The following is a 14,173-nucleotide window of genomic DNA, read 5'->3' on the forward strand; positions in this document are numbered from 1 at the left end:
GCCCTAAAGATTTTTATTTTTAAGCTTTTGTATATAGATGTATAAATAATGATGGTAATAATTTATAATCCAATCCATGTCAAAGCTTCAGTTTTCTGTTTCCCTTTCTGCTTTTTAAAACACACATACATGGACATACACTCCTAACTCAACTTTTTCTATGAGGAGTTCTACGTGCTTTACAGATACTGCATAAATAATCCTGCAACTCTGTTGTGGATAGAAACAATTGCTTTGTGGTGGTAAGTGGGGAGTTAAGAGACTTGCCAGGTGTTAATTGTAGATAGAATCTAAACTCCCAGATTGTGATTCTCAAGGCAAATCTTTGCCTTAAGGCTCAAGCCCAGATAAGAGACTGTATTCTAGTATATTCTTCCTTTCTCTTTGCAGCATGATGAGACAGAATGACTAAAATCTGCAGTTCAACTACCTAAAATTAATACTTTATTCTTCTAGGAAAACTCTTAGTGAACACCAACTAAAACAAAGCAATGATATTAATTTGCTGCCCAAATTTAAAATCAAATTTGATAGATCTAAATTCTGAAAAGCCATTGAGCTCAATAAAAGTGATGATCAAGAATCACGGATGGTTCAGAGTTATTTGATGTTAATCTCCTGAGAAGAGAGCCTAGGAGTCCCAGTTACCATTCTAAATACTTGCATTACTTAAGGTAAATTGAAATTCTTTATGTGCTGGGCATATTTCACTATGGCCTTCTTAAGTCTTTAAGTTGTATCTCACCTATTGTTATTGCCACTACTGCAACCCTAGCATCAATGAAAGTCTAAAGATAGACTGCTTCTCCACACACTTTGGCACATTTATCCAGTAACTGAAAGATGAAGCAAATGTGAAAGTCTGCAAGTCTTGGAGCTTTTAATAATAAAACATAGATTTCATATGCTTTTTACATCAAAATATGAAAGATGATGCTGGCGTGTTTTTTATTGTCCATGTAAAATAGCATTGGATTACAGGTCGTTCTGTTACCTTACTGGGACCAGGCTGCACAGACATTGAGTTGAGGTAAATTCTCTAAGTCTAGTAAAGGGAGCGACAAAGAGATGCATGAGTCTGTTAAGTGGCTTTTTGGTAGCTGACAAACAGTTGTTGTATTAGAAAGGAATAAACTGTAAATGTTTAAAGGAGGAGAACAATAAAGACCAACGTCTTTAAAATTTTCTCTAGTGTATCTGACTGTTAGGATTATTTAAACTATAAAGTAAAAATAGAGAAATTAAATACATTTAAGGGAAATTAATATCATCATTCACCTTATTATCTGCTTTCTCATGCACATAAGCTACTACTTTTACACTAGGATGTGTATCTGCTTTTATATTTCCTCCAGAGTCAAACAGATGTTGGTAAGCTTCCTTCATTGTACAACTTTTATTTTCCTTTCCATATAACCACAAATAGTTTTCTGCATTTTTCTTGATCTTGTTTTTCTGATTTATTCTCTTTTGCCTTTTTCTTTCTCAATCTTTAATAACTTTGGATTTTCATCAGGAGCCCTACTGCTTCCTCTCATTTTCTTTCTTCTTTAAATCCCTTTTCAGCTTATTTCTATCTTGGTTTTGTCTTGCTTCTAGATGTCACTTTTTTCCTCTTTCCCTCCTTGCTTTTACTCTGTCTTTGCTCCCTTAAATACAGTTGACAAGATCTAGAAACAACACAGTTCAGTAAGTTGTCATGTATATTGTTCATAATGGACAGTCCACATCCAGGAGCAGTCAAGGCCAGCTCTTTTTTGATCCTCAGGGACTAAAGCCAACAATACAGCAACAACCCCTTATGTCCATTACAGAAAAGACAGATGCCAGCTATCTACATTCACAGCAGAAAACTGAAAAATATGATCTTTGATCTCCAAGAGCTTAGAGAAAATATGCTTTTATCAAGTTGATGTAATAAAAAAAAGTGAAACAGTTTACTTTGAAAACTGTCAGAGAGACAAATATAGGATCTGGTGCTGAAATGATCCATAACCATTGTTTCTTCCCTCTGTGTTAAAAACCGTTAGAGAGAAATCCATTCATATCCATTTCAACCCATGAGGCATCTTTTTGGAGCTGAAAACTCTCCCATGCTCTGACATTTATTTTCACAGTATTCCTGGTACCCAGGAAAACAGACATGTGTGGGAGGCTGATGATGAAGATGAAGCAGAACTGGCCCTGGTTTCATTCTCTTCTGTGTTGCTACCACACTGCATTCACCACACACTTCATCCCAATTCATTCTGCATCCTGGTGCAAGATAAATCTAACTGAAATAGAACTTTTGTTATATTACTACCCCTATTCAAGAACTTCCAATAGAAAATGAACTGAAATTGTAGTCAGGAGTGACTTAATTTGTAAAGTGATGTATTAATAACAGCTCTCATATCAACTTTACAACTTGTAATCATCCAAGTGAGATAGTATATTTCAAGGTGAGTCACAAACTGTCAGGTCCTTTAACATATGAAATGTTGTGAGTGAACTCCCCTGACAGAAATGTCCACGCTCCTCCACACTGAGGGCTATTCAGTCATTTAATTGTACCAACCACCTGTTGTGCTGCTGCCCTGACATGTTTTGTGCTGCTATATATATAATAATGAATAGATTATATATATTATTATATATTAATATATAATAGAATAGAAATTTGTTTGGCACATAGTTCTGGAGTGTGGGAAGTCCAAGATCTAGGGGCTACATCAAAACATGACAGAAGGCATCACATGTGCCACAGAAGAAGGACAGGAAAGAACCAAACTCGCTTTTATAACACCCCCCATCCCCGCCCCAGATATAGAACTCACTCCTGAGACTCCATTCATGAGGGCAGAAACTAATCACCTCTCAAAGATCTCACCTCTCAGAATTGTTGCATTGGGGATTAAGTTTCCAACACATGAACCTTGGGGGACACATTCAAACTATAGCAGCTGCTCTCTCCCTTTCTCCCCTGTTGTATCCACACTGGCTGTATTAGTCTGTTCTCATGCTATTAATATATTAATAAAGACATACCCGAGACTGGGGAATTATGAAAGAAAGAGGTTTAATTGACTCCATTCCACACAGCTAGGGAGGCCTCACAATCATGGTGGAAGGCAAGGAGGAGCAAGTCACATCTTACATGGTGGCAGGGAAGAAAGAGAATGAGAGCCAAGTGAAAGGGGTTTCCCCTTATAAAACCATCAGATCTCATGAGACTTATTCATTACCATGAGAACGGTATGGGGGAAACTGCCCCCATGATTCAACTGTCTCCCACCAGCCCCCCTCAACAACATGTGGGAATTGTGGGAGCTACAATTCAAGATGAGGTTTGGGTTGGGGACACAGCCAAACCATATCACTGGCTATCTGTCAGCTCCCAGGACATACCCTGGTCTCACCTGCCCTCAGGGCCTTTGCACTTGCTGTTTCTTCTGCCTGAAATACAAGTCCTACAACCACTTCAGAGAGCCCTTCCTTATGAACCCTCTATACGTAGCCCATCCTTAATATTTTCCCTCATAGAATCATGTTTTTTTTCCCTAGCAGTTACACAATCTGTCATCATTTTATTGATTGATCGTTACTTATTTATTATCTGTTCCCCACACTAAACTGGGAACTCCGTGAGAGAAATCATCTTATCTGTGTAGTTCACCAACGTTTCATAGCGTCTGCCACAGTATCCGGCACAAAATAGGTACCTCATTAATCATGAAATTAGAGTCTTTGAAGGCCGTATTTCAGAATGGCAGAAAAGAGGATATTAAGTAGGAGCTGGTACCTGTTATGTAAGTTGAATTGTAGTGCTTTGTTGTAAGAGAACTGAGACCACTCTGGACAAAATTAAGTATAGATTGCCTAATGACTCATTCCCAACATTAAGATGCTATTTTGAGGGCTGGGTGTGGTGGCTCACACCTGTGATCCCAGCGCTTTGGGAGGCCAAGGCCGGCAGATCACCTGAAGTCAGGAGTTCGAGACCAGCGTGGCCAACATGGTGAAACCCCATCTCTACTAAAAATACAAAAATTAGCCAGGCGTGGTGGTGGGTGCCTGTAATCCCAGCTACTTGGGAGGCTGAGGCAGAAGAATCGCTTGAACCTGGGAAGCAGAGGTTGCAGTGAGCCAAGATCATGCCACTGCACTCCAGCTTGGGTGACAGAGCGAGACTCCATCTCAAAAAAAAAAAGATGCTATTTTGAATATCTTATGTTAAAATGAAAGAGACTAGTACAGTTTGGGATACATTTTATGTCTAATGATTTAAATATATATGCATATACATTAACTTTAAAAATTTATATTTTCATACTCAATGTAATGACAACTGTAAATGTATATATTTACTATGGCTAAATTTAAATTTCAAATTCCATTTCACTGAATATGAATGTCAAGAATTATATAAACAGTTGAATATAAAATATAAAATTATTCAGAGTTAAAATCTAACAACTTGCTATTTTGCTGTTACTGATATCAGCTCTAGAACATGCTTTTGCTGGGAAACGAATCTCAGTTTAACTTACTTGAATTCTGTGAAAATATACAATATTCAGTTTCATATTTCTATTTAGTATTTAATAATAGTTGCAAAAAGCCCATTATTTGCACAATCCATTTGGGTTGACTTGAAATTATCAGAATGGGAAAATCTTATTTTTTATAACTGTTTAAAATAAATCTCACTAGTAGCTGTGATGTATTCTGTAATTTGTCTCACTCAACATGCATTCCAAATCATCTTTTCTCTTGTGTCCTCTAGTAGAGAAGCTGAAAAGCCAAACACTTTTTTTAAAGCACCTTCCAGGTAGGGATGGTCATGAGACACAGGAATAGCCAATGAGCTAAAGAGAAAGACTGACAGGAGGGACTTTCTTCCCTAAATAAAAAAACAGACTCTTTGAAGAGATTCAGGTGTCTTGAGTGCAGCAGTCAACTTGTGACATGAGGCATAAGCATGAAGACAAATGTCTACAAGCTAAGAATGAGAGGGGTGGAAGGATGAAATGAGTCGAGTCCCTAATGGCATCACTGGATGATGCACCACTCCAGCTCCGGACTGCCAACTGCAGCACTTCCTGTTGTATTTAACAAATAAATTCCTTGAAATTTAAACCACATTTCTGGCTTTAAGTTTCCTGGTATTTTCAGCCAAGCAAATTCTTAACAGATACATCACCTAGGTACAAATTTAAACTTTATTACATGGAGATTATATTTAATAATTTCAAATCAATAAACATTTAGGGAATATTTAGTTTTATCTTAAAACCTCTACAAAGTTTGTCTTTTATTTTTGCTAATAATAATGACCCTATTGTTACTAGTAATGCTATGTTATAGTATAACCCGCCTGTAGATAAAATAGGTTGGCAAATATTCACCAAAAAGAATTTTCGTACTACTTTGGGCTCTAACCAAATGATTCGAATTTCCATTACAATGGTTGGAGTTTCCCATTTTGCTGAACGCTTTGAGAACAGGAAAGATACAGCATTTTATGTGTTTTTTAAAATGTCTACAAAATATTGTCTAATGTTCAGATAATATTTTCACTGATCCATTCAATAGGTATGTACCGAATGCGTATGCTTCTTTGCTATGGACAACCCAGGGCAATAACTATTCCTTCTTATACTATTTCACAAATTTGTTAATTTTCTTTCCAAAATCTCTGCAAACCTCCCATTCATACTGAAGTTTACCAATAGCATACTTGTATAATGTTTGCTGTTATTTATGTCAAATACGGCATGTTGTATTTACTGTTTTTCTCTGAGAACTGAAATAATTGCCAAAACCAATAAGTAAAATATGCTTATAATAGAGAAATCTTGCTTTCTTTTTTATTATTTTTAAAAATTATTTTAAAAAAATTTTTTAGAGGCAAGGGTCTCGCTCTGTTTCCTAGGTTGGAGCGCAGTGGCACATTCATAGCTCACTGCAACAGTGAACTCGTGAGCTCAAGTTCCCAAGAAGCTGAGACTATAGGCACATGCCACCACACCCAGCTGATTTTTAAAATGTTTTGTGGAGACCAGGTCTCACTATGTTGCCCAGGCTGCTTTCAAACTCCTAGCTTTAAGTAATCCTCCCCACTTAGCTTCCCAAAATGTTGGAATTACAGGCATGAGCCTCTGTGCCAGCCTAAAACATATTTTCATATAATTAAATATTGTTCTAAAAGTTGTTTTCAACTTTTCTTTGTTATAAACAGCGCAGTGTTCTAAATCTTTATAAATAAATTTTTACTACATCTATAATTATGCCCATGGTATAAATTACTAAAAAGAAAATTACTGGGTCAAAGGGCTTGCAATTTTCTAAGTCCCCTATCATCATCAGGCAATATTTTTTATTTACTTATTAAAATCTGAGGTGAAAAATAGTAATCTCCTCACTTTAACGTGTATGCTTTTAATTACTAAAAAAGATTATCATGTGATTATTAGGAGACATGCATTTTTGTATTTTAATAGCTGAATGAGAATTTCCAGAAGTTCATTCATTGTTTTAACAAACATTTTTGGGCACTACTCTGTGTCTACATAGCTTCTAACTTATTCCAAAAAGATTAAAAAGTGTTCCGAACAGATATGAATTCCCTTCAACCTTTGTTGATGACTTTGGACTAATGTCCCAAAGCTATCTAGAGCTAGGTCTCTTTACAACCTGCTATGTAGTGCCTTTGGTCTACAATGCCCCAGCTGTAATATAAGCAGTAACTATGATCTCGCTTTCACTTTATTAGCATTTGCAGAGTGATTTCCACCTACTGACAGATTACTGAATATGATACAAGTTTTACACACATGAATACCATCGTAAAACCAACTTTGTCTTATCTTGTCTCCTTTCAAACAAAAGACACTTTGATACAGGCATCACTTAAACTCCTCTTTGTAAAAAAAAAAAATCAGGTTTCATTTCTCTTTACAAATGAAAATATAAATCACAACCAGTTAAAGCTATTCTCTCAAGGCAATGGAAACCCAAATGGAAGCAGTTTAGAATAGAAGACTAATCAGAAGATAGAGAAGCTTTTAAGATCTAATTACTCAGAAGAACTAACTAAAGCAGCTACAATACTTAAATGTTATCTTATATAATCTAATACATTTGAAAGATATTATCAATATTATACTGTTTTTTCATAGGGTATTGAGTCATTTGGTACATTTTGTTTTTAAACAATAGTTTAAAATGTGTTAAAAATAATACTCCTACAAAACCAACACTTCTTTCTCAATGGTTGGATGCCAGGATTATCTTCAAAGGTAAACGTAAATTTAAAGTCATCTTTAAAATTTTTTAGGAGGCTTAAAAAACTTGTATTAATATCAAACACCTGAAAATACAGTTTCATGTAATTAAAAGCTCATTTGTGCCTTTCTATGAGGTTTCTGATTTCAGTAACAGAGCGAAATTCTTCAAGATAATCTTTAACCTCTTATAGAAACAGCCAGTGTATCTTGCCTTCTAATAAAACCTCAGCTCTCACATACACAAAGAATGGTGTGCAGCATGACCTAAAGCTGTGGATTGGGGAACAGAACAACAAAGAACTGTCAGACAATGTATGTGGGAAGAAGAGAAACTGGAACCAAGGGGGTGGATACACTTAATGCCTTCAAACACAAGCTCTTAGAGGATGTCCCTCTCAAAAATCACCAGATTCTCTATTATTCGTGAGAAGTAGGGGAAAAAAGGGAAAATATTTTTAACTTACATAGATCTCTACTCCTAAATAGTTCAAAATAGAGTCCAGCTGACACTGACTAACTAGTAGCAACTCAGATGATCTAATTCACAGCACGGTCTGTAGTTTGCCAAATGTATCTCAGTGAAGCTTGAAAGATGGCCCCAAAGTGCATTATCCTCTAATAAAGCCTGTGGGAAGTGAAGCATTCATTCTGCTTCCTGGGACAGACTTTTGTGGTAAGAATCAGAGCAGTAACAGATGACTGAATGGCATCATTCAGGTGCCAACAGAACCACAGAGGAGCAATGCTTCTAGACTTTGGGTTATAAATGCAGCCATGTTGTAGACAGATGTACCCAGGTGACACCAACAACTTTCAAATGAGAGGTGAGCATCCGACTGGAATCACAGGCAGTGGACAGTCCCTAAACTGATTCATTAGGCACAAATGGATGATCTGTCAGAGAATAATGACTTTTAGGACTTCTGTTCTTGCTCTAATGCTTGATATTAATGACCTTTCAGGATGGTTGATATCATTGGAATTTCATCTGCCACAAAGAAAGGAAACCAGTAAATGAATCAGTTTCTGGATGAGAGTAGAAAGCTGTCCCTGAAAAGGAAGCAAAATGACAGTTGTTGGAGAATAAGAACTAGTGTGGAACCAAAATATGCACTTATCAAACAAAACTCTCTCATTACCTCTGAATTAAATCTAATTGGGTTTTTTTTTTTTGCATTTGTTTTTTAGTGATTTATTTTACTGGAGACAGCAATGTCCAGATGGCATGTTTAAGCTTGACCAAAAATTTGAATATCTAAGCAACATATTCGCTACAAAAAATAAAAAAGATCTGAAATTTGAAACACAGCCCTTTGATTTTTACCAGGCCCTGTTTATGATACATTAGACTGTCAGTGAAGGGTGCATCTCACTAATAATTCACGGGACATAGATGTGGTAGCATGCAAGACTCTGCTAAATGCTGCAATAGAGGACTTTATGGTCTAGGTCAGAGGTCAGTAAACTTTTTCTCTAAATGTCCAGGTGGTAAATATTTTAGGTTTTGCAGGCCAGCTGGTATCTAATGCAACTACTAAGCCATTGTAGCAAAAGAAAGTAGCCTTAGACAATATACATATATTAGTATTGCTGTTTTCCAAAAATCTTTACTTATGAATGCAAGTTTGAATTTTACATAACTTTTCTAGGTTACAAAATATTATTCCTTTGATTTTTAAAAAATTGTTTAGAAATGTAAAAACTATTCTTAGCTCGCAGGCTGTACAAAAACAGACAGCAAACCAGATTTGGCCCATACACTGTAGTTTGCTGCCCTTGGTCTAGGCTATAATAGACGAAATATAGTTGCCTTAAAGATACAAACAAAAGTTCCCTAGGTCTACGGGGATTCGAGAGAGCTCTTCTAGTTGAAAACTTCAAGAAAGAGGTGACATTTCAGCTGACTTGAGGGATAGGATTTTAGTATAGAATGTGGCGATCCACACTGGAGCTTTTTTGAGAGTAAATGGAAACATTGTTAACGGTTATTCTAGGGAAAGAGGTGTAAACTCTGGCCATCCCATGCAAATTGGGACACATTGTTGTCCCAGGAGGGGGAGTCTAGAGGTGCTATGAGCAGAGAGTTCTGAGTGTGCCCAAGAGCTGTGTATCATTGTGTGAAAAAGTCCAAATTGGTTAAAACACATTAAGAAGGAATAATGGGAGATACAGCTAGAAAGGTAGCCTGGGGCTTGAATTAGGATTGAGCTTGTAGGTTCTTAAACATGAAGTGAAGATATTTGGAAATTATGAAATAGGTAATGGAGAGGTCCTGCAATTTTTTAAACAGTAAACTGACTCATCGCATATCAGTAATATCAGTGATGTGCAGACCGAATTGGATCAGGCAGAAACTACTTGCAAAATCCCAATTAAGAGATCACAGCAATAGTCTGAAGAGAGGATTAAAAACCCTGGACTGAGTCCAGGCAACATGAATAGAAAGAAAGAGGTGGATGAAAGACACATCAGAGAAAAGGAGTCAAGAGAACTTGTCAATTGAATATAAAAGATAAGCTAACAAAAAGGAAAAGTTAAAGGCAACTCCCAACACTTTAAGTCTGGGTGACTATAGGCATACAATATTTGTGGATTAGAGGTAGGAGGAAAGGGAAGTCTGCACATGCACATGTAATTGGAATCCTATTCTTATTCTTTTAATTTGGAAAATAGATATAAGGTAGCAATAGTAGTTCTGTAGTTTAACTTTTGAAAACACTTTTATGCCAGAGAAACACAATCTGAGTAAAGTTTTGAGTGGCTCTCTGATAAATGGGGGTGTGAGCAGCTTGTTTTGAAAAAGTGGGACTTTGATTTGGAGGGAGGGTGAGGGACAGAGTTGGGCAACTTTCTCTATAACTATTCTTTCTGTCTTCTTTCTGGGACCCAGTGGGATGCAACCCATTTTTAGCTTAGTACAATGGTTCATAGTGCTTGCTGTGAAAGTAAAAATGAATCCACGTAAGGAAAAGGTCCAGTTATGACAAGCCTCTAGCTAGAATATGATTCAGAATAATTTTCAACCATGAACTTAGATCATCCAGTTATCTCAATAGCTGTCTAAAGAATTTTGAGAACTATCCCAATTAAAATCTTATTTTTTCTTAAAAAAAGAACTCATTTCCTACAGAACATTTAGGATTGTGACAGATGCTCTGAAATCAAAAGAAAGAAACAGTGATAAGGCACTACAACTTCTAAACATTTGAATTGAGTTTCTGCTACTTTCCTTGACTCACAAAATGGTGCCCAAGCTATATTTTGATTTGTTCACATTCAATTTTCCAGTAACTTTCTAAGCACTAATTATTTTTTTAGAGAGAATATATCTGAGGAAAGGGAGAGAAGCAGATAAATTAATGGAAAAAATAGCAGGTAATTATAATTACCTGAAAGTACACACACACACACACACACACACACACACCTATTTAAAAATTTTTCTAAAACAATAAAGTGAATCAAGTTGCTACAGAAACAAATTTAGAAATACTAATGTCTACTACTGGGGAGATTTGAATTCTTGGTTTTTGTTCAACAACCTTCTGTGGTTAAGTAAGACAAAATTAACCAGTCTGGCCATAGGATATGGTCTGCCATTTCTCTAAAGCAGTGTACCAGAAAAACAAAGCAGACTTTTTTTTTGGATATTTATATCCTTTATTTATATGCATATAGTAAGCATTCCATACAAATTTGTTTTGTTTAAGGAATAAAGCAATTACTATGTAATTAGATCTTCTACTGGAATATATTTTTTTAATTATTAAACTTTAAGTTCTAGGGTACATGTGCACAACCTGCAGGTTTGTTACATATGTATACATGCGCCACGTTGGTGTGCTGCACCCATTAACTCGTCATTTACATTAGGTATATCTCCTAATGCTATCCCTCCCCCCTCCCAGCAGACTTTAATATATTATTTTCCCTGGCCCCAGAATAGAATCTCCAAACACCTTAAGGTGTGAATTATTGAGAAATGCTGTCCCATTGTGGTGAGAGACTGCTGGGGAAATAGTTGGGTGGGGACAGGGTAGTTCCTGATGCTTTAGTGTTTCCTTGGCACCAAAGAATAAAAAATAAATTATAGTGTAAAACCCTATATAGAACCAAAACACCAACTGATGCTCATTCATTAGTGCAAGTAGTGAAAGAGTGTGGGTTTTACTTTTTAAAAAACTTCCGCCGGGTGCGGTGGCTCACGCCCGTAATCCCAGCACTTTGGGAGGCCAAGGTGGGTGGATTGCGAGGTCAGGAGTTCGAAACCAGCCTGGCCAATATGGTGAAACCCTGTATCTACTAAAAATACAAAAATTAGCCGGGCATGGTGGCATATGCCTGTAGTTCCAGTTGCTTGGGAGGCTGAGGCAGGAGAATTGCTTGAACCAGGGAGTCGGAGGTTGTAGTGAGCTGAGATTGCACCACTGCACTCCAGCCTGGGTGGCAGAGCAAGACTCTGGCTCAAAAAACAAACAAACGAAAACCTTCCATTTGGGATCTGCTTCTGCTTCTGTCCTTGTGCTCTGTTCTTTGAAACTGTTAAGTTTCTTTCATTGATCTTTCTAGATGTTTACCTCTACTTGTATTGACTATGTAGCATTATAAATACATAACCTTATAATAGTATGTAACATAAAGTCATTATGAATACAATTGTTCTCCCTTATTTGAAGTTTTGCTTTCTGAGGTTTCAGTTATCCGAGGTCATCTGTGGCCATCCATGATGCACAGAAAATATGAAATAGAAAATTATAGAAATAAATAATTTATGTATTAAATTGCCCACTGTTCTGAATAGCAGGATAAAATCTCATGCCATCAAACTCTGTCCAGCCCAGCATGTGAATCATCTCTTTGTCCAGTGTATCCACGCTATCCAGGCCACCTACCCTGCCTGCCCTTTTGCCACTTGCTAGCCATCTTGCTTGTCAGATCAACTGTCCCAGTATCGCAGTGCTTGTGTTCAAGTAACCCTGATTTTACTTTATAATGGCTCCAAAGCACAGGAGTAGTGATGCAGCATATTGTTATAATTATTCTATTTTATTATTAGTTATTGTTAATTTCTTCATTGTGCTTAATTTATAAAGTAAACTTTATCATAGGTCTGTATGTATAGGAAAAAACAAAATATAGGGTTTGGGGCCATCCGCAGTTAAGGCATTCACTAGGGGTCTTAGAATGTCTCCTTTGCGAATAAGGGGAGACTACTGTGTGTGTTATAGTACGTATTATTAGAAATGATACAAACATATAACATTATAGATATATAGGGACGGGATGGCAGGCCACCCTGGCTGGTGCTTCTGATTATATCCCTCTCTCCAGCTTCCTGGTAGTTATGATTACACACCAGGGCTTTGACAAATGCAAGATTTCTAATTAAAACACATCTATGTTCTAGTTTTTTCTCTTTGAGTTTCTTACCTGCATGCATTTTCTATTCGGTGTTGAGGCATGTAACAACTGCTCTGACAGATTGACAATCTAATATTAAGTAGGATATGTAAGAATGCAGGTGAAACAGGTACCCTGCTCACACCCAAGCGTGTTTTCGCTTACAATGGTTGTTAACCAAAAAAAAAAAAAAAAAAAAAAAAAAAAAAAAAAAAAAAAACTAGAGCACCTGCTTTCTTCTCTTATTATTATTCTCATAATTCTTAAATTCAAATGAAATAAAAAATTCCTGGGTTGAAACTGGATTTAAACAAATGACAGTTTGTTTCTGGTTTGCCCACAATTAGCTTTCTCTATGACAGATCCATTTCCTATTCCAAGGTAAAGAATTATAGGAATGTGTGTAATTGATTTTAGATGTAGCTGTTTTAAAACCTTGCAGAAAATTACAATCATATTAACATAACTCATAAGTGAAAAAGGTTTGGCGTTGGAGATCTAGATATTTGCCCCCTTCTTTAACAACCTCTTTCACGTACCTTAAGTAAGCAAACTCACTTTACTACCCATAATAGCCTAAAGATATTCTTAGGAATCTCTCAAGGTTATGTTTCTGAAAGTAATACAAGTATAACAGGCTTTATCAATGTGTGTTTGTTACTGTGCAATTATTATTCATTACTTACTACTTCAAAAAATAAGTGCATAATTTCAACCTGCCTGTGCTAAAAGATTAGGGCATATCTGTATGCCCTCAAGATCAAGAACTTTTACTATGAAAATTCTCATGTGCAACTTTTAATTCTGTCAAATGAGCTGATCTTTTTCTTTACTAACGGAGTCCTCATTAAGTTTCAAATAAAGAATGACAGTATTGCTGCTCACTTTCAAGCCATACCTTTGACCTTCCAAACTATGTATAAGCTGAACAAGATGTAATATTGGGAATAGAAAACACTTTAGTTGAAAACCTTGAGTATCCCTGCTGGATCCTGGCTGGGCTTCTGACCTTTAGCAAATCACTGACTCTCTGTGAGTCAGATTTCCTCTAAACCTACATTTACAATGTGTAGCTTACAGAAATAGCTAGAAAACTTATACTTTTGAGGCATTTTATTTTTAATGCTTTATATACCTTGTTACTGGAATAGTTATAACTCAATTCCCCATAGAAAGTTAATGTGTTATCTAATAATAGTACCCCTATAATGTGTATGTAGGAAGAAAATGAAGAAGAGGAGGGTGGGAAATGGCTATTTTATACCATGTGTGAAGGAGGCATGAAGAAGAAAATCATAAAATCAAATTGCTTATATTACAATTTCAAATAAAAAATGGCTATCTGATGTTGGCATACTCTAATCTTTAAAAATATTTTACAGATAAATAAGAGAGAACAAATACTAAGAGTTCTGAGGGATATTCATTAATCATGGAACTATGACCCCTCCATGGCTGCTAATGTCTGCAGAAATACATCTGATCTACCTTTCAAAATTATT

General features: G+C 36.3%; 1 protein-coding gene across 7 annotated transcripts in view; it reads left to right on the forward strand.

Annotated features, from left to right (window-relative positions):
* Window positions 1-14,173, forward strand: part of SLC44A5 (solute carrier family 44 member 5) — a 443,676-nt gene that overhangs the window by 320,251 nt on the left and 109,252 nt on the right. The window lies entirely within an intron of this gene.

This window comes from Pongo abelii, chromosome 1 (assembly GCF_028885655.2).
Source record: "Pongo abelii isolate AG06213 chromosome 1, NHGRI_mPonAbe1-v2.0_pri, whole genome shotgun sequence".
NCBI lineage: Eukaryota > Metazoa > Chordata > Mammalia > Primates > Hominidae > Pongo > Pongo abelii.